Here is a 27,435-nt window from a genome sequence, read left to right on the forward strand (position 1 = left end):
AGGGGCCTGGGGTTATTGCCCTTTGGCCATCAGCATCTAAGAGCTCCATAAAAGTCTGAAACGCCTCCCCTTTCTTTTTACCCTTCAGAGCATAGGATTTGTCGGCCCCACCTCTAATTGATCTTTGTGAAGGAGATATGGTCAGGATACATGTGAGAAAGTGCATTCTCCTTACTTGCCTCTTGATCCCCATTGTAGGTGTCCCTTTGCCATCCTCAGCAGGTTACAGGGCAACCTTGGCAATTTGAGTGCCCGCCTTCCCTGGACCATGCTCAGGGACTCAGGGTGCCACTACATAGGACTGGAGGTACTTCCAATCCTGTGAGTCCCCATCCCCTTGCTCATCTCTGGCTCTAAGCAGAGGCTGACTTTTAACGTAGGGGACCCCCTTCCACCTTTAGCACTGGTAGAGCTCTACTGTGGGAATCCCACCCATTTCTGTCTTGTCTGTTCTATTTCAGTAGGGCAGTCAATTTGTTGTGCCCATGGATCCTACCCTCATTTCCCTTCCCTCCATCATTCTTAGAATTCCTTTTTAGCCCCTTGGGACTGCTTCTCATTACCAGGACTCCATCCATCAGAGCCTGCCTCAGTGGCAATGGTAGGTAGAGACTATCTTGTTGTTTCCACTCTAAGACAGGATGTTTGGAAAGTTTCTCCCCACCCCCATCCTTCCCAGAGATAGTAGGAGACAAGGGGTGGCCATCCCTTGAAAAGCTCTTATCTCATGAAAGTCTCTGAGGTCTTGTGGAACAGAGCTGCCTCATCCTCACCCAGTCCAGGAGGGAATTGCATAACCAAGTGTCTATTGCCTTCACACATGTGTGGTAGTTATGGACTCATGGGGAATTTTTAAGACTATTTTACTCTTTGGGAAGTCCCCATGGACAGAAATACTGCCTTCATATTTCACACTACCTAGATCACAGTCAGCGTGGGTTTATTTCTGTCTCTCTCCTGTTGGTTTTGCTGTCCCATGTGGGCAAAAATACACTGAAATAGATCAGTGGTTAGTTTCCATGAATGTGGCTTTTGACCTGAGGATTTTGGGTGTGCAGTACCTCCTTGTCCAAAAAAGTCACCAACCGAACCGTATGAGACTCTCCTGGCTTTTGCCTGTATGTGACCTTCAGTTACCCTATTTCATTCTCAGAGAAGGATCTCACTTCAATAGTTTCATTGGTGGTTTTGCACTGGGTAAAAACAAGTCTTATTTGGAGCCCACAACCAACCAGGATTACATGTGACTCCCCATACATGGTCTCTGACTTCCCTCAATCATTCTCTGATGTCTGCTGTATTAGAGAAATAAAACCGGTAGGATAAACACATTCACACACAGTTCATCTACTAATTTATCATAAGGTTTTGGTCACATGATTACAGGAGCTGAGAAGTCACATGACCCACCATCTAGAAGCTAGAGAGCCAGGAAAGCCAGTGGGATTCTAGTGCATGTCTGTGTTCCTGAGAACGAGGGTCACTGAGGGTGTGCATCCAGTCCAGGAGCAGGGAAAAACTGATGTTCCAGTTCATGCAGTCAGGTAGGGAGAGTGAATTCTCTCTTCCTGCACCTTCTTGTTCTATTCCGGCTCTTAAGTGGATTGATGGTGTCCACCCATGATGGGGAGAGTTACTTCTTTTACTCTGATTCAAATGCTAGTCTGTTCCACATATACCCTCACAGACTCACCAGAAATCATGTTTAACCAGAAATCTGGGCATTCATGACCCAGTCAAGTTGACACATAGAATTAACCATTACACCTGGGACACAGTGGGAGTTGGCAGGTGATGAGGGTGTAGGTAGACAGCCATGATTCAGGCTTTGTTTCACTACTCTCTATAGGACCCACGTCTCACATAGCCAGCTTCACTCATTGCTCTAACATTTCTGTTGACAGGGTGACTGTCTACATCCCACTTACTGTGTGGCCATAGGGAGTCTAGTGCAGTTGTCATCCTGTCACACCCTAAGGAGCTGGCACCACTTTGGGAAGACTGAACTGATGAGAATTTGTGCCCATATCATGTCATGATAGGCTTTGTAGATAACCCTACTGATAGAGCCAAACTGTGGGACAAGTGGCCCCTTGCTTACCACCAGGAGCAGCAGGACCTGCATGTGAACCCATTGCATGGTTTGCAAATGTTGGGGTTTTCAAGACAGAATCACATGGGCACTGGTTGGAAAAACACTCACACAGAGACAGAAAGATCAGCTTTAATACTGAATATCAGACCCCAATGGCCAGTCTTAGAGGTTGAACAGAATTTAACTTCCTGAACATATGCAGATGTGAAACCCCAAGGTCTTGTGTTGACAGATTAATGTCAACGGTTGATGGATAAAAGGTGGAGACTTAATCCAATTACAGTGTCTTGGATATGTGTCTAGTGGGGAGTCTTTAAGTCACTGCGGGCTTGCCCTCAGAAGGGGTTCTGTAATGTAAGATGAGTCTTCTGCTCCCTGTGTCTCTCAGCTTCCCGGCATGCCATGTGATCATCCCACTGCACATATTCCATAGCCTTGAGAAGACATGAGACTAATGGGGCCACTTGATCTTGGGCTGTAAGCTGAAATTAACCACCTTCTTTCCTTAAGAAGCTCCCACTGTATTCCAGGTGTAGTGGTTAATTTTATGTGTCAACTTGACTGGGTCATGGACGCCCAGGTATTTTAGCTACAGTGTGGAAAAAGTAATACACAGAGATCTACACCCATGCTTCTTGTACTGCAGGTGACATTCCTCAACCCAACCCCCGGGGGGTCTGAAATAAGAAAGTTGGAGATGTGCCTGAGTCATACCCATGTTTTCAAGCGTTACGAGGAACACATCAATCCCAGGGTAGGGAGAGATACTGAAAAGCAAAGAGGCACACCTAGTACAGCCTGTGAAGATGCTTTCTCTTTATGCAAGGAAAGTCTCCAGGCCCAAAGCCTCCCTTGTGTGACCACGCATAAGAGAATAAGAAGCTGTATATGACTTACCTTTCCCAACAGTAATTCTCTGTTGAGTCTTTCTCTGTCTGTGAGATAGCAAATCTAGTAGAAGTCATGCTGTTCTTTTCATTACTTGTTGCATTCCCAGTGCCTAGTATGATCACGTACACATTAAGCACTCATTAAACACATGTGTTGAATAAATAGGTGTTTCTTTATAGAATGAGAATATAAGTATTTTGACTACCTTACATGAGAAATACTTTTCATGGATTGCTGCTTAAGACTCAAGATTTTAATAGAAAGCTTTTATTTAATAAATATAAACTTCAAAAGTACAACTTTTGGATTATAGCGCTTCTTCCCCCCATAACCACCCTCCCATTCACAAACCATCCCATCTCCTACTCCCTCTCCTATCCCATTCTTCATTAAGATTCATTTTTAATTATCTTTATTTTTTTGACAGGCTGAGTGGACAGTGAGAGAGAGAGACAGGGAGAAAGGTCTTCCTTTTTGCCGTTGGTTCACCCTCCAATGGCCGCCGCGGCTGGCGCGCTGCAACCGGCGCACCGTGCTGATCCGATGGCAGGAGCCAGGTACTTATCCTGGTCTCCCATGGGGTGCAGGGCCCAAGCACTTGGGCCATCCTCCACTGTACTCCCTGGCCACAGCAGAGAGCTGGCCTGGAAGGGGGGCAACCGAGACAGAATCCAGTGCCCCGACCAGAACTAGAACCCGGTGTGCAGGCACCGCAAGGCGGAGGATTAGCCTAGTGAGCTGCGGTGCCGGCCAACTCTAATGTTTTTAAGAATGACTACTGCCTGATTGTTGAGGTTTGCAGTATTTCAGTTAAATTCAGGGTATATAATAGGAAATCAGTAACAAACTAGAATATAGCCCAGAGGGACTACTGGGAGAGTGCTACATAGTTAGGAAACTGGTTTCTAGTCTCACCTCTGTTAATGACCAGCAGATGTGTGACCTTGGACACATCTGTAGACTTGTGGGATACTCAGTTTTTTTCACCTGTGAAATGAAGATATTGAGTAGAATTAGGTAACTTGTGATCCAATCACTTTTTAAAAGATGTTTCTTATTTGAGAGGTAGGGTTACAGGGAGAGACAGAAACGTCTTCTATCCGCTGTTTTACTCCCCAAATGGCCACAATGGCTGGAGCTGGGCCCATCCAAAGCCAGGAGCCAGGAGCTTCTTCCAGGTCTCCCATGTGGGTGCAGGAGTCCAAGAACTTGCTCCATCTTCTACCACTTTCTCGGGCCATAAGCAGAGAGCTGGATAGGAAGAGGAGCAGTTGGGACTCGAACAAGCACCCACATGGGATGCCGCTACTGCAGGCAGAGGTTTAGCCTACTATGCCACAGCACTGACCCAGATTCCATCATTTTTGAAAGCATAAAGCTAGAGATGTGTACCATGGGAATGGTTGGAGTTTGGGGAGAGACTGCCAGAGTAGTGAAGTATGGAGGAAGAGGAACAGGGCAGAGGTGTGTGTGTGTGTGTGTGTGTATATGAGTGTGTGCATGCACACATGTGTACATGCCTGTCCCCCATAACCCTCAGCTCTGGTCCCCTGCAAACCAGTCCTTACTTCCATCATTTCAGCCAAAATTAAATTCTGCAGAAATTAGTTACTTGCTCCATTTTTCTTGATGTTCTTTGTTGGCCTAGCAAATTTAACAAAGCATGAAGATCAGTTATTCTCTAGATTCCTGGCTTTGGAGCATTTTCATGGATGGAGAATTGTAAACAGATAGGGTTGTTTTCATCTTATATCCTCAGAAATCTGTGTTCTCAGAAATCTGACTCTCCAGAGTCAGAACCAAGAATGTACAAGGGATCTTCAAAAAGTTCATGGAAAATGTGCATTACCAAATAAAAAAAAAACAAGCAAACAAAAAATTAAAAATTTCACATGGGTCTCCAAACATTTTGCACCCAAATAAACTTATCTTTTAATTTCATTTTCCATGAGCTTTTTGAAGCACCCTCTCCTGTGTGTGTGTATGCAGACACGTATGCATATATCACACACACACTCATGCGCAGGCACTGGTGTATGTGAAGGGACTTACTACAAGGGCTTGGATCACCTGGCTATGGAGGCTGAGAAGTCCCAGTGCATGCAGCCAGTGACCCCAAGGCCCAGGAGAGTACAACGCAGTTAGCATCCAAACCTGAAGACCTGAGAACCAGGAAAGCTGATCATGGAAACTTCAGTCTTGGTCCAAATTTGAAGGCAGAAGAAAACCTGCTGAGGTGTCACCCAGATGAAGGCAGGCAAAGAGAATGCATTCTGCCTTGCTCTGCCTTTGGGTTCTATTTGCACCTTCATGGGGTTGGATGAGGGCCACCCACTCTGGAGGGCCAGCTGCTTTCCTCTACCGACTCAATGTTAATGCAGTCCAGAAACATCCTCACTGATAGACAAACCAGAATAACGTTTAATCAAATAGCTGGGCCCTCCATGGTCCAGTCAAGCTGATGCATAAAATTAGCTGTACTAAATCCCATTGCATTTTTAAAGAAATCTGTGGTCCAGCTCCAGACTCAGGTCTTGTCTTGAAGCCATATAAGGCAAGCCATCCTTGGCCATACTTCGTGTGCTCAGAATTCTCATGTACAAAGGGAAAATGGCAAATTTAGAACAAGGAACAAGGTCAGTGAAATTAACATCTAAGAGCTATGTTGGTTGGCTATTGTAGGCTCAGAAAGAAATGAGCCCCTTACCTAGGGTAGGCATACTGCGTGTTTGCCGTTACCTGGCACCTGTTGTAGTCCCAGATGTTGCTGGAATGCTCTGAGTTTGCTGCAGCCACATCTGTTACCTTTGTCCTTCTCTCTTCCTACTCTCAGAAGCCAAACAACCCTTCCACTTCACAATGGCCTCCTATGCTAGTTCTATCTTGGATTCATCTAATAGATTTCTCTCAGTGGCTTCTATGTCCTGGGAGCTGTACTTTCTGGGACTGGGCAGGAAGTGATCCAACCCTTGTGGATGTGAACATCCCTCTTGTCCTGTTACGTATGTCCTCTAGGCCCTGCTATTGCTGCAGAACATGCTGGAACAGCCTTCAGGAAATCGGCACCCATCTTTCCCCATTCTGAGCTTTTTGCTTAGTTTTCATTTTTTTCTGTGCTGTACAGTGAACCCCTTGGGAAGTCTGGTGAAGCTGTTGGATGTTTTCAGAGTCATGTTATTAAATATGTAAGATGAAACACATAAGGAAAGCTTTATGTTCAAATGTATTATCAAAATGTTTTAAAAATCACATGTATCACATATATGTATGCTTTTTTCAAAGATTTTTTTATTATTTAAAAGGCAGAATTATGGGGAGGCAGAGGAAGACACAGAGTGAGAGAGAGAGAGACAGAGAGAGGGTTGTCTTCCATCCAAAGGCTCATTCCCCAGATGGCTTCAATGACCAGAACTAGGTCAATCCGAAGCAAGGAACCAGGAGATTCTTCCATGTCTCTTATGCGGGTGCAGGGGCCCAAGGACTTGGGCCATCTTCTACTGCTTTCCCAGGCCATAGCAGAGAGCTGGATGGGAAGTGGAGCAGACAGAACTCATTGGTGCCCATGTTGGATGCTGGCAACGCAGGCGGCGGCTTTACCTGCTACGCCACGGTGCTGTCCCCTGCATGCTTCTTTATTAACTTGTTACATAATAAGACCCAGCAGCAGGTCTAATCCTGACTCTCTTGTTCAAGTGTGATGAGCATAAAGGGTATTTGAAGATGTCTACCACAATGGTAACACGGCATGAAAATATCTGTGGTTTCTATTGGCAACAGAGTCAGCTTGTTCATATCATGTGTTTGCCCATGTTCATAATAGAACAAAATATTACATTTCCTGAAAATAAAAGTGTCCTTTTCCCTGGGCATGAACGTGAGTCCTCTGAATTCTATGTGGACCCCAGGCTAAGAACCCCAGCCAACCCACCTTCTCTGAGCAGAGGGCAAGATGTATGGGTTTCCTGCTTAGAATTATTTTATGACTCATGCTTTCAATAGTGAGCTGTCACTGCTTTGTGGGATAAACTCAAATTCCACCTGGAATTCAAAGAACTGCCTCTACCAGTGAATGTTTTTCTGCTTTTTAAAAATGTACTTAAATGGTATTACATATTCTGTTTTTTTTTTTTTTTTTTTTTTTTTTCTCAAAAGCCTTTTTCTACCCTGAGATTTATCCATGTTGATATTTATAGATTTAGATAAAAATAAGCTGGATAGTGTACTATGATGCAAATAAACTTCAACCCACTTATGCTTTCCCCTGTTTGTGGATATTTGGATTGCTCTTATTTTTTAGATTGTTGGTGAAGATGTTTTATTAGATTTATCTTTTTTATTTTTGTTCTTTAATAATTTATTTGAAAGAGAGTCAGAGATCTGCTATCTACAGGTTCATCCCCATGACCCCCACCAAATGTTTGCAATGGCTGGGAGTGGGCCAGGACAAAGTCAGGAGCCAGGAGCTCCCTCTGGCTTGCCCATGTGCACACAGGGGCCTGAGCACCTGGACCATCCTCTGTTGCTTTCCCAGGCATACCCTCAGGGAGTTGGATCAGAAGTGGAGCAGCCAGGACTCAAACTGGAGTCTGTATGGGATGCCAGAGCTGCAGGCAGTGGCTCAACCCACTACACAGGACATCCCCCAACCCTGCCACACTGTTGTTTTACAATGAATAGTTTTTAATTCCCAGTTTTCAACTCTAGTGAGATGAATATTAGCAGCTAAACTTCATAGAGATAGAAGCTCTTTGAGGTCCTGAGAATTTGTATACTGAGCCAGTGCTACCTGAGTGATAGATTGACCCACACTGAGCCCCTTTTGAAGGTCTGGCTCTGTCTATTCCAGGACGTGGTGGGCAAGGGCAGGCCAAGGCCTCTCAGGAAGACTGAGCTCCTGAACAAGTGCTCCACATGTCCCCTAGGCACCAATTTTCATTGTAATATCTTTCCAATTTTTGTCACCAGATAGGGAACGATGAAATTCTGCACCTTCGGCTGGAATATGCCTAATTTTCTTCTCCACTTGATTGGCTTCCATTACTCTCTTTTCCATCTGATTGAATTCTGCATTCTTTTCATAGCTTTCCTGTCTGGCTTTCAGCCACAACTCTGTCACTTTATTAATAGTCCTGTCTGCGTTGTGCCTTTGGTGGCCATTAACACTAATTTTGTTGTTGGTTGCCTTATTTTCTTCCCTCTACTTTTTAAGTTTGTTCTTGGTTTATTATTATTTTTTTAAAAGATACTCATGTTCTCTATCTGCATCTAAGATAATACTCTTCATTCCAAATGCCACGTCAGCTGTGCTCCACAAACCTTGGTGCTTAATTCTTCTGTTACTACTCGGTTCTATTTATTTGGTCATTTCTATTGAGATTTCTTCTTTGATTATATATAAGTATTTTCTTTTTAAAATCTTTTTAAAAATGATTTACTTTATTTGTTTAAAAGACAGAGTTACAAAGAGAGAGAAAGAGATAGGAAGAAAGAGAGAGAGAGAGAGGTTATCCATCTGCTGGTTGACTCCCCTCCCCCAAATGCTGCACCAGCCAGGGCTGGGCCAGGCCAAAGCCAGGAGCCAGGAGCTTCTTCCAGGTCCCCTACTTGGGTGCAGGAGCCCAAGAACTTGGGCCGTCTTATACTGATTTCCCAGGCACATTAGCAGAAGCTGGATAAGCAGTGGAGCAGCTGGGACTTGAACTGGTGCCCATATGGGATGCTGGTGTTGCAGGTGGTAGCTTAACCCATTATGTCATGGCACTGGCCCCTATAAGTATTTCCTTAGTATGAGGTTTGGGAGTTAAATTTTCTAAGTAATTTGGATTTAAAAAAATTGATGTGTATTTGTATGTTATAATGGTCTTTGATGGTTAAGATTTCCTAATGGATATACACTTGGTCAATTTTGTATATATTTTATTGAACTTGAAAAAAAAAACTTTAAAATTTAATTTTAAAATTTGTTTGGAAGGAGGGGTAGACATTTAGTTTGGTAACTAAGATGCCCGTGTCTCACATCAGAGTACTTGGGTTGGATTCCTGACTCTGGTTCCAGACTTCAGTTTCCTGCTAACACAGACCCTGTGAGGCAGTGGTGATGGCTTAAATAATTGGGTTCCTGGCACCCATGCAGGGGACCTGGATTGAATTCCCAGCTCGTTTTTGGCCGAGCCCAGCCTTGGCCATGGCAGGCATTTGGAGAGAACCAGTAGATAGGAGCTCTCTGTTTCTCAAATAAATTAATAAAAAGAAAATTTGTTTGCAGTATGTAAAATTCTCTATTATTGGTGTACAGTTTGAGTTTTAGCAGGTACATAGAGTTCATAGACACCGCCACACAAGATACAGAATATTTCCATCATGCCCCAAAATTCACTTGCACCGCTCTTTTGCATCCAATCACTTCCCAATCCTCTGTCCCTGACACCCACTAATCTGTTTTCTGTTCCTTTAATTCTATCTTCCACAAAGTATCATATAAATGGACTCCTATAGTGTGTTACCTTCTGGGTCTGGTTTCTTTGACTCAGCATAATCCTTTTTACTTTTTTAGGTTTCTTTATTTATTTGAAAGGCAGACTTACAGATAGGCAGAGACACAGAGAGAGACAGAAGTCTTCTATCCGCTGATTCACTCCCCAAATGGCCACAACTGCTGGAGCTGAGCCAGTCCGAAGCCAGGAACCAGGAGCTTTTTTCAGGTCTGCCACATGGGTGCAGGGGCCCAAGGACTTGGACCATCTTCTACTGCTTTCCCAGGCTATAGCAGAGAGCTGGATTGGAAGTGGAGCAGCTGGGACTTGAACTGGCTCCCATATGGGATGCCAGCACTGCAAGCAGTGGCTTTAAATGCTGTGCCATAGTGCCGGCCCAGCATGGTATTTTGTGTTCCATTCATGTTGTTGCGTGCATCGAAACTTCATTTCTTTTTTCACTGATGTATCATATTCTTTTTTTTATATTACAGCTTATTTATGTATATTAACCAGCTGATTTTTGTTGAGGATTATATAGCTCACAGAGTTTATAAAAATAGTGTTTTTAAGGGTTACAAACAAGTCAGTAGAGGTTTGTTTGAAGATTAAATAACTGAACACTGTAAAGTTCCTCACTCAATATTTAACACAAAACAAAGTTTGACCATCAGTTTCGGTGACATTTGGAAGGTGATTTATCATTTGGTGAATTAATTTTTCAAGAGACATTAGAGATGTTTTCCTTAGTGCATTGAACAGTTCCACTGAGTTGTATTCTCACCTAATTTCATGAAATATCCCCCAAGTAATAGCAAAAATAAAATAAATACGCGGGCACACACACATAACACACACATGCATACACATTTGAAGAAATAGAAAAGCAGAATTTGTCAAGTAAGTTTTGACCACGACCTCACATCTGTATATATTTGCAAGTCTACTTTTCCGAAGGTAAATCTGAGATCTATGTAGATACATGGGAACTTCAAAAAATTCATGGAGAACAGTTAAGAGATAAATTTATTTGGGCCCCCACATTTTTGAAATCCATGCATACGCAGGATCTTCAAAAAGTTCATGAAACGTATATTTTCTTTTAAAGAATTATACACTAATTTGCAATAAGCTGGATTCCTTCGTTTTGCTTTATTTATAAAAAATAAAGTTTTGCTTTATTTATTTGAAAGGCAGAGTTACAGAGGGTGAGATGGAGAGCGGGACAGACAGAGAGGTCCTCCATCTGCTGGTTCACCCTACAAACGATGACAACAGCTGGAACTGGGCCAGGCCGCTAGGTCTCCCACGTGAGTGTAGGGTCCAAGCACGTGAGCCATCCTCCACTACCCCTCACCTGCAGGTACATTATTAAGGAGCTGGTTTGGAAGTGGAGCGACCGAAACTTGAACCAGTGCCCATATGGGATGTGAACATTGCCGGTGGTGGCTTAACCCACTAGACAACAACACCAGTACCAGACAGACCTCCTTTAATTCCATTTTCCATTCATTTTTTTGAGGTGCTCTTGTATTCATAAAAGTTTAAACTGGCACCGGTGCTGTTGCTCAAGGGGTTAGGGCCCTGGTGCCGGCATCCCATGTGGGCTCCAGTTTGAGTCCCAGCAGCTCCACTTCTGATCCAGCTCCCTGCTAACGCACTTGGGAAAGTGGCAGAGGATGGCCTGGGTGCTTGGACCCCTGCACCCATATGGGAGACCTGGATGGAGTTCCAGGAGCCTGGAACCAGCCTGAGGTATCGTGGTTATTTGGGGAGTGAATCAGTGGATAGAGGATCTCTTTCTCTGTCTGTCTCTCCCTGTCTCTGTAACTCTGCCTTTCAAATAAATGAAAATAAATCTTTAACAGAATTAAAAAAAATCTATTCTTATAAAAGAATAAGAGGGCAAAAAAGTAGAGAGAAATGAACTGCCCCCTTGAAGTCATTTTTTTTTTGTCTAGACAATCGTTATTTTCTCTCTTTATGAAATGAACACGTTTCTGCAAGCAAGAACATGCAATTTTCATTAAAAAAAAAAAAAGCTCTCCACCTTCTGGCCCCTCAAGGCCCCAAGTTCTAGTTGTCCCTGCCCTCTGACCACCCCCACTCCCTTTGCAGAAACAATGGTTTTTGATGTTATTTTGGCCTGGTATCTTTTGGTTAAACCGTTTGGGTTTAAGATCTCTTGCAGCCTATCTTTCACTAGGGAGTAAAGGGAAAGGGAGATTTGCAAAATGTTTCCATGAAAGATTTAGTTTTCTGAAGCCTCATACAATAGATTGATATTGATGAGTTCTGGTACAAACAACCCTTTCAGAGCCCCAGATAAGCCACTGTTAGAGGTTTGAATGATATTCTTCGTAATACTAGCAGCTGAGGCACATGCTTAGCCCAGAAGTTACGATGCAGATTGGGTTGCCTGCATCCCACGGGAGTGCCTGGTTCAAGTCCCAGCTCCAACTCCTAACTCTAACTTCCTGATAATCCAGACCCTGGGATGCAGCAGCGATGGCTCAAATAATTGGATTCCTGCCGCCTACGTGGGACACCTGGGTTGAGTTCCTGGCTCCTAACATTGGCCTGGCCCAGCCCCAGCCACTGCAGGCATGGGGGAGTGAATCAGCAGATAGGAGCTCTTTCTTGTCTCTCAGCCTATCAAACAAATAAAAACACACAACGAACATCACCAGCAGATACAAGGGGTGGGGTATGTGTGCCCCTAACATGAATCTGTCCTGTAAGTGCAATTGTGGATTTCACGTCTCTACCCCTTGGAGCCCAGAGGTACTACGGGGTTTATGTCTTGTAGGGATGTTACCAAGCAGAGTGAAATGGGGCACTCACACAGGGACAGGACAAAGCTCACTGTGGAGTTGGGCTTTGCCCCCTTAAAAAATCATCAGGTGAAGAGCTGATGCAGTCAGCGCTCAGTCCTGACCTGATAGGTGCTCCTTTTGGAGAAGGCTGGACGTTGGAGATCTGTTCCCCTTAATGGTACCTGTCCAACACAACTATGGGGGATACCACTCATGTGGACTATAACCCTGTGGCTACACAGTGCACAACGTATACAATGTGACACAGTGGTCTGGCCCTGGCTAGGTATACAACTTGCTGAGTGGTTCCTGTGTGTGGGTTTTTTATTTTTTGGATCTCCATAACTTATGCACAATCAGTTCCTAAGTTTGGGGTCTCAGATGTCCACCTCTTTGAGCCCTTCCCTACTCACCCTGGACACTTTGAAGATGAAGTTCTTCCATGTTTTAGGAAATGCAAACCAGCTGTTGAATGCTAACAATTCTGCCTCCAGTACTGATAAGCCCTCGATATTATTGTATTCTAAACAACAGCAGCAATATATTTATACACACATACACAGGCACATACGTATCACTCATGTGTGTATATATATGAGTATTTCATATATCATTGTGCAAATGCGTGACTTTTGTTATATATTTTTGTTATTTATTTTATAATAAAGAATAGCTTTTTGTGACTAGGACTAAAGAATGTGTAAGTAGGACTACCTGGAAGAGGCACAATGATGGCTCCTTTTTATGGATGTGGGAGTTGGAACTTAGAGATAAAGTGATTGGTGCAGACTCACCCAGCTGATATCATCTTCACCAGATGGTGTGTGATAAAAGCAGCCTCTGGTTTGTCTAACCTCATTACGGTATAATGATACATGATCTGATTATGATTAATGGGGGGCAGTAGAGTTATTGTTATACTTTATATACAACAGCAAGCGTGAGTCTTAAGTGATTAGTTTGATGAGTTTGTAATGCGTAACACCATGTAGTTCAAGACCCAGAGCACTTCCACCCCTCCAGAATGTTCCCTCAACCTCCTGCCGTGGGGAACGGCTATTCTGATGTCCATCACCACCAATGCACCCTGCCTGTACTTGAACTTGATGGGACTGTATCGTGTGTGCTCTTGTGTGTGGCCTCCCACTCCAAGTGATGGGCATGAGCGTGATGGTGCACGCTCAAGCACTGCCCTTGTTTGCCCTTCTTGGTGATACGTTGAGTACAACCAGGAGCAAACAATAGGCACTTGAATAGTTGTGCTGAGTCATAGACGTTCTGCAGATCTCTAATTGTCAGCTTTGGGGTAAGGCAGCATCTTGAGTAAACTGGCTGCATTTGTATCTGTTTCAGGCATAAAAATGAAAATGAATGCCTTGGTGAACTTCATCTGTTTGTTTAATAATTTCCATTCTTTAATCACATCTGATGGTCATTTGGACATCAAACAATCCCATCGGGACAGCTCTGGTTGGGTAACTGCCCTGTTCCATTTCATCAGAATGCAGAGGGTTGTGGGTGTTGCAGTCTCAAGCTCTTAAAAGACGAGAACCATCTCCTGTTTCTCTTTTCTCTTTATAGCACTCTTCTGGGCAGAAAACACCCAGAAGAAAATGAGACCTGCTGACCACTGGGCTTGTACTGGGCAGCAGGGTTTTGCTTTTCTCTTTGCTTTTTTTCTTTCCTCTTTAAATATTGTTACCATAAGTGGTGGTCCAGGCAAAGAAGAAAAGTGCTGCCTGTCCCACAGGCTGTTTGCCTGTTCTGTATTAAAGGCAGTATAAGCAAGTGGCATGAACCCAGGAACTGCTGCTATGTGGAACTAGGGCAAGAGATTTATCACTTCCATGCCTCCATTTTTCTCAACTGAAGAGTGGGGACAGGAGCAGGACCGATGTTACAGCATACTGAGAAGTAAATGTCAGTAAGCTTATACGCACAGATAAAGCATTGTAAACATAGCTGGCACGCGGTGAGGTTTCAGGAAATATAAACTATTGTAATTCTAGGAACCATGTATAAGGCCTGCGAGTTCTTCATTCAGGCACTTGAGATTTCAAAAACATTCATTGGCTTTAAAAGACCAAAAATAGAATCAACAAATATTAACTAGGTTATGTTGCAGGGTTGTTCACTTCCCATGTCTATCCCTAAATTTCCTGCATTTTCCAGCCCCCTGTGATTAGGGAGCACCTGTGGTTAGTTCTGGACATTGGTGGCCCTTGGCACCTCTGCTGGGAAGCATTTAAAAATCAGTTAAGGAGGGGCCTGCACTGTGGCGCAGCAGGTTAAAGCCCCAGCCTGCAGCGCTGACATCCCATATGGGCACCAGTTCGAGTCCTGGCTGCTCCTCTTCTGATCCAACTCTCTCCTATGGCCTGGGAAAACAGTAGAAGATGTCCCAAGTCCTTGGGCCCTGCATTCACATGGGAGAGCTGGAAGAAGCTCCTGGCTCCTGGCTTCAGATCAGCTCAGCTCTGGCCAATGCAGTCATTTGGCGAGTGAACCAGCAGAATGGAAGACCTCTTTCTCTCTGGCTCTGGCTCTCTCTGTAACTCTGTCTTTCAAATAAATAAAATAATTAAAAAAAAAAATAATCAGTTAAGGAGACTGGGGAGGACCCGTTTCTCCCTGGGGCAGATTCAAGGTGGAGATGGGCTCTATAGTCTACGTTCCCCAGGGTGACCACATGGAGCAGAGATCCTTCAAACTACACCACATACATAGTGGCTCCCAGAGAAAGTGGTTGGTGTTATGTCAAACCACTGAGGTCTACCTCAGCATAGTCTAGACGGACCCAACAGTCCGAGGGTCTGCATAATACAGTGTGACACTTGCATTATACTCCCGTGAACCTAAATAACAACACAAGCAACAGTTGGAAACAGAAAAGACTGTGTAAACACCAGTGATGTGTGTTTGGGATCCCACAGCATTGGAATGGGAGTAGACATGCCATAGGAAAGCTGTAGGGATTCAGATAGGTTGAGGTGTGGGAAAGTTTCTGAGGGAAAAGGCTAGGAAGACTATGTCAGACACTTTGAAACAATAATCTTTGGCCACAATGACTGATGACTATGGGGATGCTTAGCTGAGACTGGACATAGTTTCATGTGGAGGTAATGTTTTGGGTAATGCTGTGGTGGATTCTGGGTAATGTCACTCTGGAAGAATCTTGCGATAGTTACTGTCAGGAAATTATGCACCAGAACCCTTTCTTCAAAACCTGCTGGCTTTATTTATTTAATATTTTTTGTTGGGGTTCACAGGGGGAATTGCATTTTGATTCCTACAACTTTCCTGTGCTTTCTGGTTCCACTCAATTCAGACTGACTCTTCCTTAGGTGGCTATCAAGCGTATGGCGATAAAGGCTCCCCAAAGGTAGGGGTCTTAGTTCTGTCCACCAGTCAATGCCAAGTTTTTAGAACAACGTCTGGGACAATGTAGATGTTCAGTAACTATCTGTGATACAAATGCATTTGAAAAGATTAGAAGAGACGTTGAGAAAGGCTTTCTCCAAAAAAAAAAAAAAAAAGCAAAACAAAACAAAAAAGTTCAGAACCTACAAAGGTCTTAAAACAGCCCAAGAGGGTTGGGATACACCTGAGTTGTTGGTTGTGTTGATGCAAGAAGGCTCAAATTCTTGGAGGTTGCCTTAAAGTCACATTGATAAAATGAAAAAGGCAAAATTCAGAGACAGATGAGCCACATTTCACATCAAGGCCCTGCTAGACTTCTCCCGTTATTCTTCTCAGAGAAGAGATGGAACAAAATGCATTCCTTTGAATAATGTAATTTAAAAATCACTCCAGAGTGAAGTCAGAATGTGTGATTTACAGCTGATAGCCTATAATTTTAACTTACATTTTTTAGTTTTAATTGTGAGGTATTATGTTATTTTTAAGTATAGAAATTTCAAGTTCTGATGCCATGACCATGAGATGATATTGGTAATTACACTGACAGTTATAAATCTGAGCAAAAAGTAAATCAGGCCATGGATAATGGGAATTAAAACAGACAGAGGAACTAAAGAAGCTGATGTATTTTGGCTTTTCTCTGAGTTGGCTTTTCTTTTGAAATCGAGAGCCACTCTTGCTCTCCTCATATAACAAAGTAATAGGCCAAGGGAAAGGCACTTGTTGACTTTAGAAAATTTTAATTTCCCACTCTTTATTATTATAACAAAGATAGGATGATGTAAATATACTCAAACACTTACAGTATTTTAAAAACAATGCTCCATATTTTATTGGCCATTTATTATTTTTGTTTTGGTGAACTGAAAGTATGCTTCATTTGTCCATTTTTTTCCCTACTAGCTTATTCATCTGTTTTGTTTTTAAAGATTTATTTATTTTAAATGGAGAGAGAGAGAGGGAAAGAGAGAGAGAGATTGAGATTGAGATTGAGAGATTGAGATTGAGACCTTCCATCCACTGGTTCACTCCCTGATGGCTGCAACAGCGAGCATTGGGCCCACCTGAAGCCAGGAATTGGGAACTCTTTCTGGGTCTCCCAACATGTGTGGCAGGGACCCAAGCTCTTGGACCACTGTCATCTGCTGCCTTCCCAAATGCATCAGCAGGAAGCTGGATCAGAAGTAGAAAAGCTGAGATTCAAACCAGCATGCTAATATGGGGTGCGGGTATTGCAAGTGGGTTTAACCCATTACACCACCGTGTCAGCCCCTCAGCCTTCAATTTCTACTACCCTACGCCTGCCACTCATACAGTGAAGGCAGGAGTCACGCCTACAAAGTTAGTAACTACAGCGGTGGGAGCGCTTCACCTTGGCCTGGGCCTGGGTGGTTTTATCCTAGTGAGAAGGTTCCACGCTTGGCCATTGCACTGGAGCTGTCCCCCTGAGGCAGTGTCTCCTGCTGGCCTCGTCCCAGCGCTGCAGTGACTTCTCAGCTGAGCTGTTTCTACCTCTGAGACACCTAGACCTTCTAGCCAGGCAGCCCCGGCCCCCAGACTCTCAGATCCCATGGGGTGCGGTCTCTGAGAGACAATTTAAACAGTCCTCCCTGCCTTCCACACAGAGAATGTGATGGAAAGTCACCCTCCCTTCACTGACACACTGTGTGTAACGCTTCTGGCTAAAATGGGAATGTTTTAATGCTGTTTTCCTGAAACGTTTTCAGATTTTAGAAGGAATTTAATGTTACTTTTTAAAAACTATTAATATTTAAACTCTATTTTTTTTTTCTTTAAAAGATTTATCTATTTGTTTGAATATCAGAGTTACAGAGAGAGAGAAAGAGAGGCAGAGAGGGAGAAGGAGAGAGAGAAGGAATCTTTCATCTGCCAGTTGGTTGCAGTGGCCAGTGGTGAGACAAGCAAAAGCCAGGAACCAAGAGCTTCTTCAAGGTCTTCCACATGGGTGCAGGGGCCCAAGGACTTGGGCCATCTTTACTGCTTTCCCAGGCCATTAACAGGGAGTTGGATGGGAAGTGGAGCAGCTGGGACTGGAACCGGTGCCCATATGGGATGCTAGTGCTGCAGGCGGTGATTATGCCTAATATGCCACAGCACCAGCCCTATGCTTTCTGTTAATTATTTCTTCTAACACATTACCTAGCTTCCAGCTACTGGTGCCTACTTCCCACCAAATAATGCCTTGCATTTTTTCTCTCTGGAGCTTCCTGCTGGGTATCAGCATTTCCGGTGCCAGACTCTGTCTTCCAGGGAATTTCAGGCCTTATCTTCCTATCCGTCATCCTGATCCATGCTCCTTAAATGCTTATGATTTAGTTTCACTGCTTTTGTTCTTTGCAGCAAGCATGTCTTTCCTCCCATTACTTATTCTTCACTTGTTTGGGTTCGGGGAAAACATTTTTTAAATGAGGGGCTGACACTATGGCATAGTAGGCTAAGCTTCTGCCTGCAGTGTCAGCATCCCATATGGGCGCCGGTTCGAGTCCTGGCTGCTCCACTTCCCATCCAGCTCCCTGCTATGGCCTGGGAAAGCAGCGGAAGATGGCCCAAGTCCCTGGGCCCCTGCACCCGAGCAGAAGAGCCAGAAGAAGCTCCTGGCTCCTGGCTTCGGATCGGCTCAGTTCCTGCTGTTGCTGCCATTTGGGAAGTGAACCAGTGGATGGAAGATTTCTCTCTCTGTCTCTCCCTCTCTCTGTCTGTAACTCTGCCTCTCAAATAAATAATCTTCTAAAAAATTTTAAATGAAAATGTGGAGTCAATTGTAATGTGTTGTAGGAATACAATTGTATTGTAGGAAGTATGTGGAGCTTATGGCAGGTTGACCTAATATGTTCACATCTCTTCTCTATGGCATGACCTGGCAAGACCTGGGTCATCCAGGAGTGTTTGGGAGGCTTGGTAGAAACAGCGTTGTCTGGAGGAGAAGGAGACCCTGTGTTTAGGAGGGCCAGGTTGCCGCCTGCCTCAGTTTCTCATGGACAGAGCCTTACCTGGCTCCACTGCCGGAGCTGGTTGGTCCGTGTTGTGACGACCTCCCAGAAACAGTCTGTGTTCTGGGACTCTGGACTGCACAGTTTGCTCGGTGCCTGGTGGCAGCTGAGGCCCCCATGCTCCAGGCAGAATTGATGAACCTGTGGTGTGAACCACCGGCTCACACTGAGTAGAGACGTCCTCCAACACGCATGATGGAGAGGGAGAAAACAGACAACAACCACAAAAAGGCCTCAGAAAGGGAAACGCAAACCAAGACAATGCAAGAGGTGGAAGAGATGAAAAGAAATGCCACCGTTATTATACTTCTAACGCTAATTTGAGAATACTAATTGTAGCCGTTCAGTAGATAGAAATATTGGGGCAAGTGCCTTGGTGCAGTGGCTTACGCTGCTGCTTGATGCCTGTATCTCCTTTGAGAGTGCTAGCTCACGTCCTTGCTACTCTGCTCCCAATCCAGCTCCCTGCTAACTCACCTGGGAATCGGCAGATGTTGGCCCAAGTACCACAGTTCTTATCACCCATGTGGGGGACCTGGATGGAGCTTCTTGCTCATGGCTTCAGCCTGGCTCAGTCTTAGCTGTTGCAGGCATTTGGGACATGAACTAGCAGAGGAAAGATCTCTCTTGCCCCCCCCCCCAAATAAACAAAACCTTTTTAAAAAGAGAGAAATGCTATGGAACAGGGACTGTTTTAGTAAGTGGAACATTGTGTTGGGCTTTTAAAGCAAGATGGGTGAAGAGAACAATGGAGCACTTGAAAGATAAGATATTAGGATGCATTATAAAAAGATAAATATATGGAAAGAGGAGCTAAATGATTAGAAAATCGGTGGCTCAATCCAAGCAGTAGAACATCAAGTAGGAAGTTCCAGAAATAGAGAAAATGAAGGGAAGAAATTACCAAAGAAGTAAAACAAGAAAATCCCCAGAATTGTAGAGAGGCAATGTCCATTGAAAATGCAAACTGATATTGACCACAATGGCTGAAACAAGAGGCAAGCAAAGCACATCACTGTGAATTTGCTAACATTGATGATGGGTGAGAGGGAGAGACAGAGAGAGAGAGGCTTATAAAGGAATAGAAACCAGATTGGCATCAGACCTCTTAATTATCATACTCCTAAAAGATGGTAAAACAGTGCTTTCTGGTTCCTTTCGATGAGCAAATACAATGATGAGGATGGTGATAAATAACTCTAATACACAAATAATAACTAACATTTGTTGACAATTTATCCATAATGTCAGTAACTAGGATAAATTCTTCACATTAACTTTTTCATTTAGTGCTCACAACAGTTTAAATTATAACATTTATTATTATTTCCATTCTACATGGAAGGAAATGGAGATGGAGCACGTCAACTTTAGAAGCAAAATGAGAGCTTTCCAACAAAATATAAAAATACCTAGATTATACAATGAGATATGAGGATTGTATCTGGCATATGGGATAAGACAGTAAGGAGACAGAAGGAAAGAATACAAAGGAGAGAATTCTACGAAGACTACGTTTAGTGTGTGAAGGAAGTATCCGAGAGGGAAAGAAGCTTTTTATCCATTGTCCGGTCTATCTCACCCCTGCCACATGCGCCGCAGGAATGCTGCCCAGTTGCTTGCATCCACTGGGACACTAAGCTCGTTAACGGACTCATTTCTACCAAGAAGCACACTTGCTAACCTAGAATGTCTTCTGGGGGCCAAGCAAGCATATAGAACCCCACGTACACCTTGAACCCCATGTACCTTATACAGCAGAAAAAAGAAGGGGGGGAAGAGTCAGGTAGTCTTGGCAATCCCTGGGGGAAAGCTATGTCCAGGTAGGGCTGTGTTGGTAACAGCGTCACAGTGAAAAGCCAGTGTGGACAAAGGAATCCCTGAAGAAGGAAGTGAATCAGCTTGCATCATGCAACTGATAACCAGCATTGATTATTTCTGTACAGCAATAATGATGATAATAATAATTTTTAAAAATCCAGAAGAAATTTGATGTGTTTGGGCTTTTGAAAAAAATTGAGACATGATAGATTTATTGACTAACAATGACATAGATTGAGCCAATAAAAACCAAGAAAACGGAAAACTGTAAGAGGAAAGAAGCGTACTTAGCAGTCCCCAACACCCCGGTGACTGACACTCACATGGGCTGTTTGTGAAACTCAAGAACCATGATGCAATTATTTCAAAGATGAAGGGGAAGTTGGTGGTCCTGGGGTGTAAGAGAACTAAACTCAGTACCATAATTGGAAATTAACACACTCTCCAGAATGGATAAATACAGTCGTAGCCACAAGAGCATCCCATTGAGGCGCGTGAGGTCAAGCGTGAATATGAGCAGCAGTTATGAAGAATGAGAGTGGATGCTTTGGAAAATGAAGTGGGAGATAGTGATAGGTAGAGCCAAGACCTGTCTTCTGATACGGATTTTTAAAATTATGTGCCTGCAGTATTTTATTATTAATTTTTTAGAATGGAAAGTATTTTCTTACGTCAAAATTCAAGTGATGCAGCCCCCAGCCAATGAGATTCCCTCTGCATAAGCAACCAACAATTTCTTTTCTAGTGTATTGTTCCAAAGATAATTTGATTATATCGTTTTTGCTAAGGTAAATGTTAATTTAAAAAGAATTGAGGCAAAAAGAAAATCTGCTGAGGTATACAGTTCTTATGGTTCCATAAAATAAGTTTCATATCAATGCAATGAAATAACCCTTATGAAAAGTTAGTAGTGTTACAATTCCTTGACTTCAGCAATAAAAACCCACATTATTGCTTTAATAAGTTTTTCTGCAAAAAAAAAATCATTAATTTACAGGTGAAGACATTTGTTTTCACTGCCACTCCCCTTTCTTTTTCAGAGGTGTGGGCCCCAGGTTTTAATCTTCTTGTATTTTTTACCACTTTTAGAATGAGAGAATGCTGACTTCAAGCCAAATGCTGTGCCCTCAAACTTGACAACAGATGTCTCTTCTGGAACCAATGGTGAGTGTTCGATGCTGCTTTACCTAAAAGTCAGTTAAAGACGTTGGTAGACAAGATGCTGTTAGTGGCAAGGAGCTCCACCCCATCTTTCACCCAGACCCTTGAGATTCATTCCCGAGCATGGTATCTACCAGAAGAGGAATAGCATCTCGAGCACTACAGGAGAAGGCAGGAGAACCCCAGTCCTTATTACTCCACGGCCCTCATGTCATTCTCTATATTCACAACTAGGCAGTTTCCAGATAATCTGGCAGAATCTGCCATTCGCTCACTTACTCATTCATTCAGATACCGAAGTTGTTGAATGCCTCCCTGGTGTCCATGTGGGGTTATGCTCAGAACCAAATATAGGAGGAGTGTGGCGGATGGAGGTTCGTTGGCAACATGCTCTTTATTTACTGTGACTCCAGCTAACCACAGGATTGAATATAATCCTAAATTTTGGAGCTGGAAGCTCCCTTAAAAGTTAGCTTTCCCAGTGAGGCCCGGGAAATTAAGCAACTGGCCCAGAGTCTCACAAGGGTTTCCAGAACTGAGATGAAAAGCAGCTTCCAATGTGGCTGGAGTCCATGCAATGATGAAAGGTGTGGAGCATGATGATCTGCAACTCTTTGCATAGTGAAATCTGGGAATGTGAGCAAATTGGCTCCTTGTCTGTGGGAGGGCAACTGGGTATTTGGATGATGGGCTGTGAGAAAGAATTTTCCACTGTACCCATTTGTGTCCTTTGAATTGGGAAGCATGACACATAATATTTACTAATAAATAAACTTAAAGTGTCAAAATAATAGTCATTTTTAAAAGCCTTGCTTCTTTGAGACCCATGCTATCTGTGGTTTGTTTCTTTTCCCCGTCTAGTTGGATGCAGCTGTCTGGAAATACCCAGCACATGAGAAGGGGTTTTTCCTTTCTTTCTTGTTTTGCTAGAAAATGTTCCTTTAAAATAATATAGAAATGGTGTTTAATTTTATCAAATGTGTTTTCAGCATCCAGTGATATAGTCATATGGCTTTGTCTTTTTAATCTCTTAATGCACTGATTTACAGTAATAGACATCTTAATGTTGAGTCATCTTTCCATTTTGGAATAAACTCATGATATACTATTCTTTTGATGCACTGCTAGACTCAGTTTTCCAGGGTTTTGTTAGGATTTTTTCATTCATATTACTAAGTAGAATCAACCAATCATTTTCTCCTAAGTGACCAATTTTGGCTTTAGGCGGATCCCAAGTTTATAAAAGAATTGGGAAGATGTTGATCATTTTCTGTGCTATAGAATAATTTATATAATATGGAAATTATCTGGTCCTACTTCATCATTTAACTCCAGTTGCCTTCTTTAAGGTAGATCTTAACTATATTTTCTTCCTCTCTTTCTCTCTCTTTCTCTCTCTTTCTTTCTCTCTTTCTCTCTTTCTCTCTCTCTTTCTCTCTTTTTCTCTCTCTTTCTTTCTCTCTCTCTCTCTCCCCCCTCCCTTCCACTGACTTATATCATCTATACTGCCATAGAAAAATAATCCATTTTCATTAAATTTTCAAATTTGATATAAAGCATTCATTTATTGAGTTCTTAAAAAAAAAACCTCTTGTATGTTTAAATTTTTTGTTTGTTTATCTGAGTGGGAGAGAAAGACATAGTTGTCATCTTCTGATTCACTCTGCGTATCCCCACCACAGTCCCCTTCTGGAACTGAAGCCAGGAGCCAGGAACCAGAAACTCAGTCCACGTCTCCTGGGAGGGTGGGAGAAACCCAACTACTTGACCCATCACTACTGCCTCCTAATTCTAATGTGGCAGGAAACTGGAGCCAGGAGCTGGAACCAGGAATTGAACCCCTGGACTCTTATGCAAGATGTGGTTGTCCTAACCAGTGTCTTAGCAGATAGGCTACCCACCTGTCCCAACTCTTCCATATTTGTAGCAGTTTTTCCTTTAGTGTTCCCATGGTTACTATTATTGGTGTGTGTGTGTGTGTGTGTGTGTGTATACTCCTAGTGAAACTTGCTAAAATACTTTTAAATTCTAACTTATATTTTAATTCTGGGGACAGTCATAGCATCTAGGAAAGAATAAGCAAACTCGAATATTTTTTCAAAGATTTATTTATTCATTTGAAAGGCAGAGTTACAGAGAGGCAGAGGTGAGGGCACAGAGAGAGAGAAAGAGAGAGATCTTCTATCTGCTGGTTCACTCCCTAGATGGCTGCAACAGCCAGAGCTGGGCCAATCTGAAGCCAGGAGCCAGAGTTTCTTCCAGGTCTCCCACAGGGATGCAGGGGCGCAAGGACTTGGGCCATCTTCCACTGCTTTCCCAGACCCTAGCAGAGAGCTGGATTGGGAGAGGAGCAGCTGGGACTGCCCCTATGGGATGCCAGCACTACAGGTGGCAGCTTAACCTGCTACACCACAATACCAGCCCCAAATATGCTAGCTACAGCTTGATCCTGATGGAGAACGTCATGGAATGGGCTTACTTTGTGAGAATTCGTGGTGCTTGTATTAGTCAGCTTGGACTGCAAAATGTTATAAACTGTGTGATCTAAACAATAGAGAGTTGTTTCTCACAATTTGGAGGATGTAGTCTGAGATCACGGTTGCAATTAATTTGGTTTCTAGTGAGTTCTCTCTTTTAGCCCTCTAGTTGTGTCCTACATGGCAGGAGAGGGAGAGAGGGAGAGAGGGAGAGAGGGAGAGAGGGAGAGAGGGAGAGAGGGAGAGAGGGAGAGAGGGAGAGAGGGAGAGAGGGAGAGAGGGAGAGAGGGAGAGAGATCAAGCGAGACTTGAGATCTTTTCCTGTTCTTACAAGGTACCAGTCCTTGTTGGTAAGGCCACCGCCTCCAGTGCCAGCATCCCATATGGGTGCCGGTTCAAGTCCCGACTGCTCTACTTCCAATCCAGCTCTCTGCTGTGGTCTGGGAAAGCAGGGGAAGATGGCCCAAGTCCTTGGGCCCCTGCACCCACGTGGGAGAACTGGAAGATTAGATTAGAATCCCCCCCATATCACCTAATTTAATCTTCGTCACTCTGCACAGGGCCTCTCTGCAGCCACGGTCACACTGGGTTTCAGGCTTCAGTGTATGAATTTGCAGTGCACACAATCCAATCCACACATAGCACCGCTAGACGGTCACGACTGGGTCACTCTTCGTTTCAACTTAAAAAAGTGTATTCAATAAAGAAAACACAGTGAGAAACAGCTATCTGAGTCCCACAGTCACAACTGCTCAAGGAAGAGACACAGTAACCATGGAATCAGCTTACAGAGATAGACCCATGCCCAGAGACGGCCAGTATGGGAAACTCAGGTTTCGGGCGCAGGCTCTTGGCGTAACTGACCACTTTGTCCATGCCATATCTCAGATCAGTGCCAGAGTAGTCACTGTCCCTACACAGGACAATGTTGACTCATGTACCCCCTTATCTTCTCCTTCAGGAACGGGTGGGCTAATGGGCAGGCTGTGTTCTGTACTTAGTGTGCAGGTGGCTGCTGACCCACAGCCTGTCGTCCAGGGGCTCCTCTCACTGAAGTCTCGCAGCAGGGGATGGAGATGTTAGAGGAAGGGAATGCAGAGTATCACCCAGGAATCACAGGCATATGTGTTTTGGGAGGGAGGGAAGGTAGGGAGATGGAAGGAAGAAGAAAAGATATACATAGAAAAGTGTTCTAAAGTAGTAAAGTCAAAAGATTTTTAAAGTGTTACGTGGCTGTTCATGTCTATCTCTCTTTTTTAAAAATTTATTTATTTATTTGAAAGTCAGAGTTACACAGAGAGAAGGGAGAGAGAGAGAGAGAGAGAGAGAGAGAGAGAGAGAGAGAGAGAGAGAGAGAGAGGTCTTCCATTTTATGGTTCATTCCCCAGATAGCTGCAATGGCCGGAGTTGTTCCAAGTTGAAGCCAGGAACCAGGAGCTTCTTCCAGTTCTCCCATGCGGGTGCAGGGGCCCAAGGACTTGGGCCATCTTCCCCTGCTTTCCCAGACCACAGCAGAGAGCTGGATTGGAAGTAGAGCAGTCGGGACTTGAACCGGCACCCATATGGGATGCTGGCACTGGAGGCGGTGGCCTTACCAACTATGACACAGCACCATCCCAGCTGTTCATTTCTAATTACTATAGAGTTGAATGTCCGCCTTCAAGGGTTCTGCATCAGAAGATTCAAGCAGCCCGGATGGAAAAATGTGAAAAAAAATTGTCTATATCTAATATATACAGACATTTTTTTCTTATCATGATTCCCTAAATGATAACTATTTGGATTGCATTAAGTATTTTAAGGAATATAGGGTTTATTTAGAGCACATGGGAGAGTGTGTGTAGGTTATGCTCAAACACTTTGCCCATTTTACACAAGGAACTTGAGCATTCTTGGATGTTGGTATCCACATGAGTCCTGGAACCAACTCCCTACAGAAACTGAGGAACAACTAAACATTGCAATCTGGTCATTAAATATATACTAATAATTTATATATTTTTTGAAATTTGTTTTTTTTTGACTTACTATGTGGTCAAAATTTGCTAACGTTCCATCTTAGCATAAAAAAGTATACTCATTCCAGAGGTATTTATTAGGTACTTACTACATACCAGGCACTATTCCAGATTTGTAAGACCCATCAATTTGGCCGGCACCATGACTCAATAGGCTAATCCTCCACCTTGCGGCGCCGGCACACTGGGTTCTAGTCCTGGTCAGGGCGCCGGATTCTGTCCCGGTTGCCCCTCTTCCAGGCCAGCTCTCTGCTGTGGCCAGGGAGTGCAGTGGAGGATGGCCCAAGCCTGGGCCCTGCACCCCATGGGAGACCAGGAGAAGCACCTGGCTCCTGCCTTCGGATCAGCACGGTGCGCCGGCCGCGGCGGCCATTGGAGGGTGAACCAACGGCAAAGGAAGACCTTTCTCTCTGTCTCTCTCACTGTCCACTCTGCCTGTCAAAACAAAACAAAACAAAACAACAAAAACACACACACACAAAAAAAACACCATCAATGAACAAAACAAAAGATCTTGACCTTTGTGGAGCTTTGATTTTAGTCACAGGAAATAGACAATAAGCAATACTGGTAATAAATAATCAAATTGTGAAGATAAAGATCCCAAAGAAGGGACAGATGTTTTCCAAATAACAGAGTAGGGGGAGGAGGAGTACAGGCTAGGGATACATGTTGCTACTTATTTTTCTTATTTCTTAGAGAGAGAGAGATCCCCATCTACTGATTTTCTTGCCCAAATGCCTGCAATAGCTGGGGCTGCACCAGGGTGAGGCCAGGAGCCCAGAACTCAATCTAGGTCTCCCATGTGGGTGGCAGGGATCAAAGTGCTTATACCATCAGCTGTCAACTCCCAGGGTGCACATTAACAGGAAACTAGAATGGGAAGTAGAGGCAGGACTAGAACCTAAGCACTGTATCATGTGTTGATGGTGTAAAAAGTGGTAGCCTAACTGTTGCAACCTGCATGATTACATTTTAATTTACAGTGGTCAGAGTTGGCCTCATTAAAAAGATGGCATGGGATGGAAGGAGATAGTGTGTGTATGTATTTTTATGAGTATATACATTTCCTGTAGCGTCTTGTAGGGCTTGGAAGGGCTTTCAGTTCTTAAAATTATTTATTTATTATATATATAATATATAATATGGTTTAGAACTGGTAGAAAGAATATGGGAGGCTGGCGCCGTGGCTCACTAGGCTAATCCTCTGCCTTGCGGCACCGGCACACCGGGTTCTAGTCCCGGTCAGGGC

General features: G+C 43.7%; 1 long non-coding RNA gene across 8 annotated transcripts in view; it reads left to right on the forward strand.

Annotated features, from left to right (window-relative positions):
* Positions 1 to 27,435, forward strand: part of LOC138844123 (uncharacterized) — a 168,772-nt gene that overhangs the window by 2,623 nt on the left and 138,714 nt on the right. For 7 of the 8 annotated variants that reach the window (XR_016214961.1, XR_016214962.1, XR_016214964.1 and 4 more), the window contains exon 2: positions 21,617 to 21,691. This is a non-coding gene — a long non-coding RNA (uncharacterized LOC138844123). Of the gene's footprint in view, positions 1 to 21,616; positions 21,692 to 22,549; positions 22,736 to 27,435 lie in introns of those variants that run through there. The other variant, XR_016214965.1, reaches the window with a different exon arrangement.

The sequence above is a fragment of the Oryctolagus cuniculus genome, chromosome 10 (genome assembly GCF_051225735.1).
Source record: "Oryctolagus cuniculus isolate XC-2025 breed Fujian yellow rabbit chromosome 10, ASM5122573v1, whole genome shotgun sequence".
Taxonomy (NCBI): Eukaryota; Metazoa; Chordata; class Mammalia; order Lagomorpha; family Leporidae; genus Oryctolagus; species Oryctolagus cuniculus.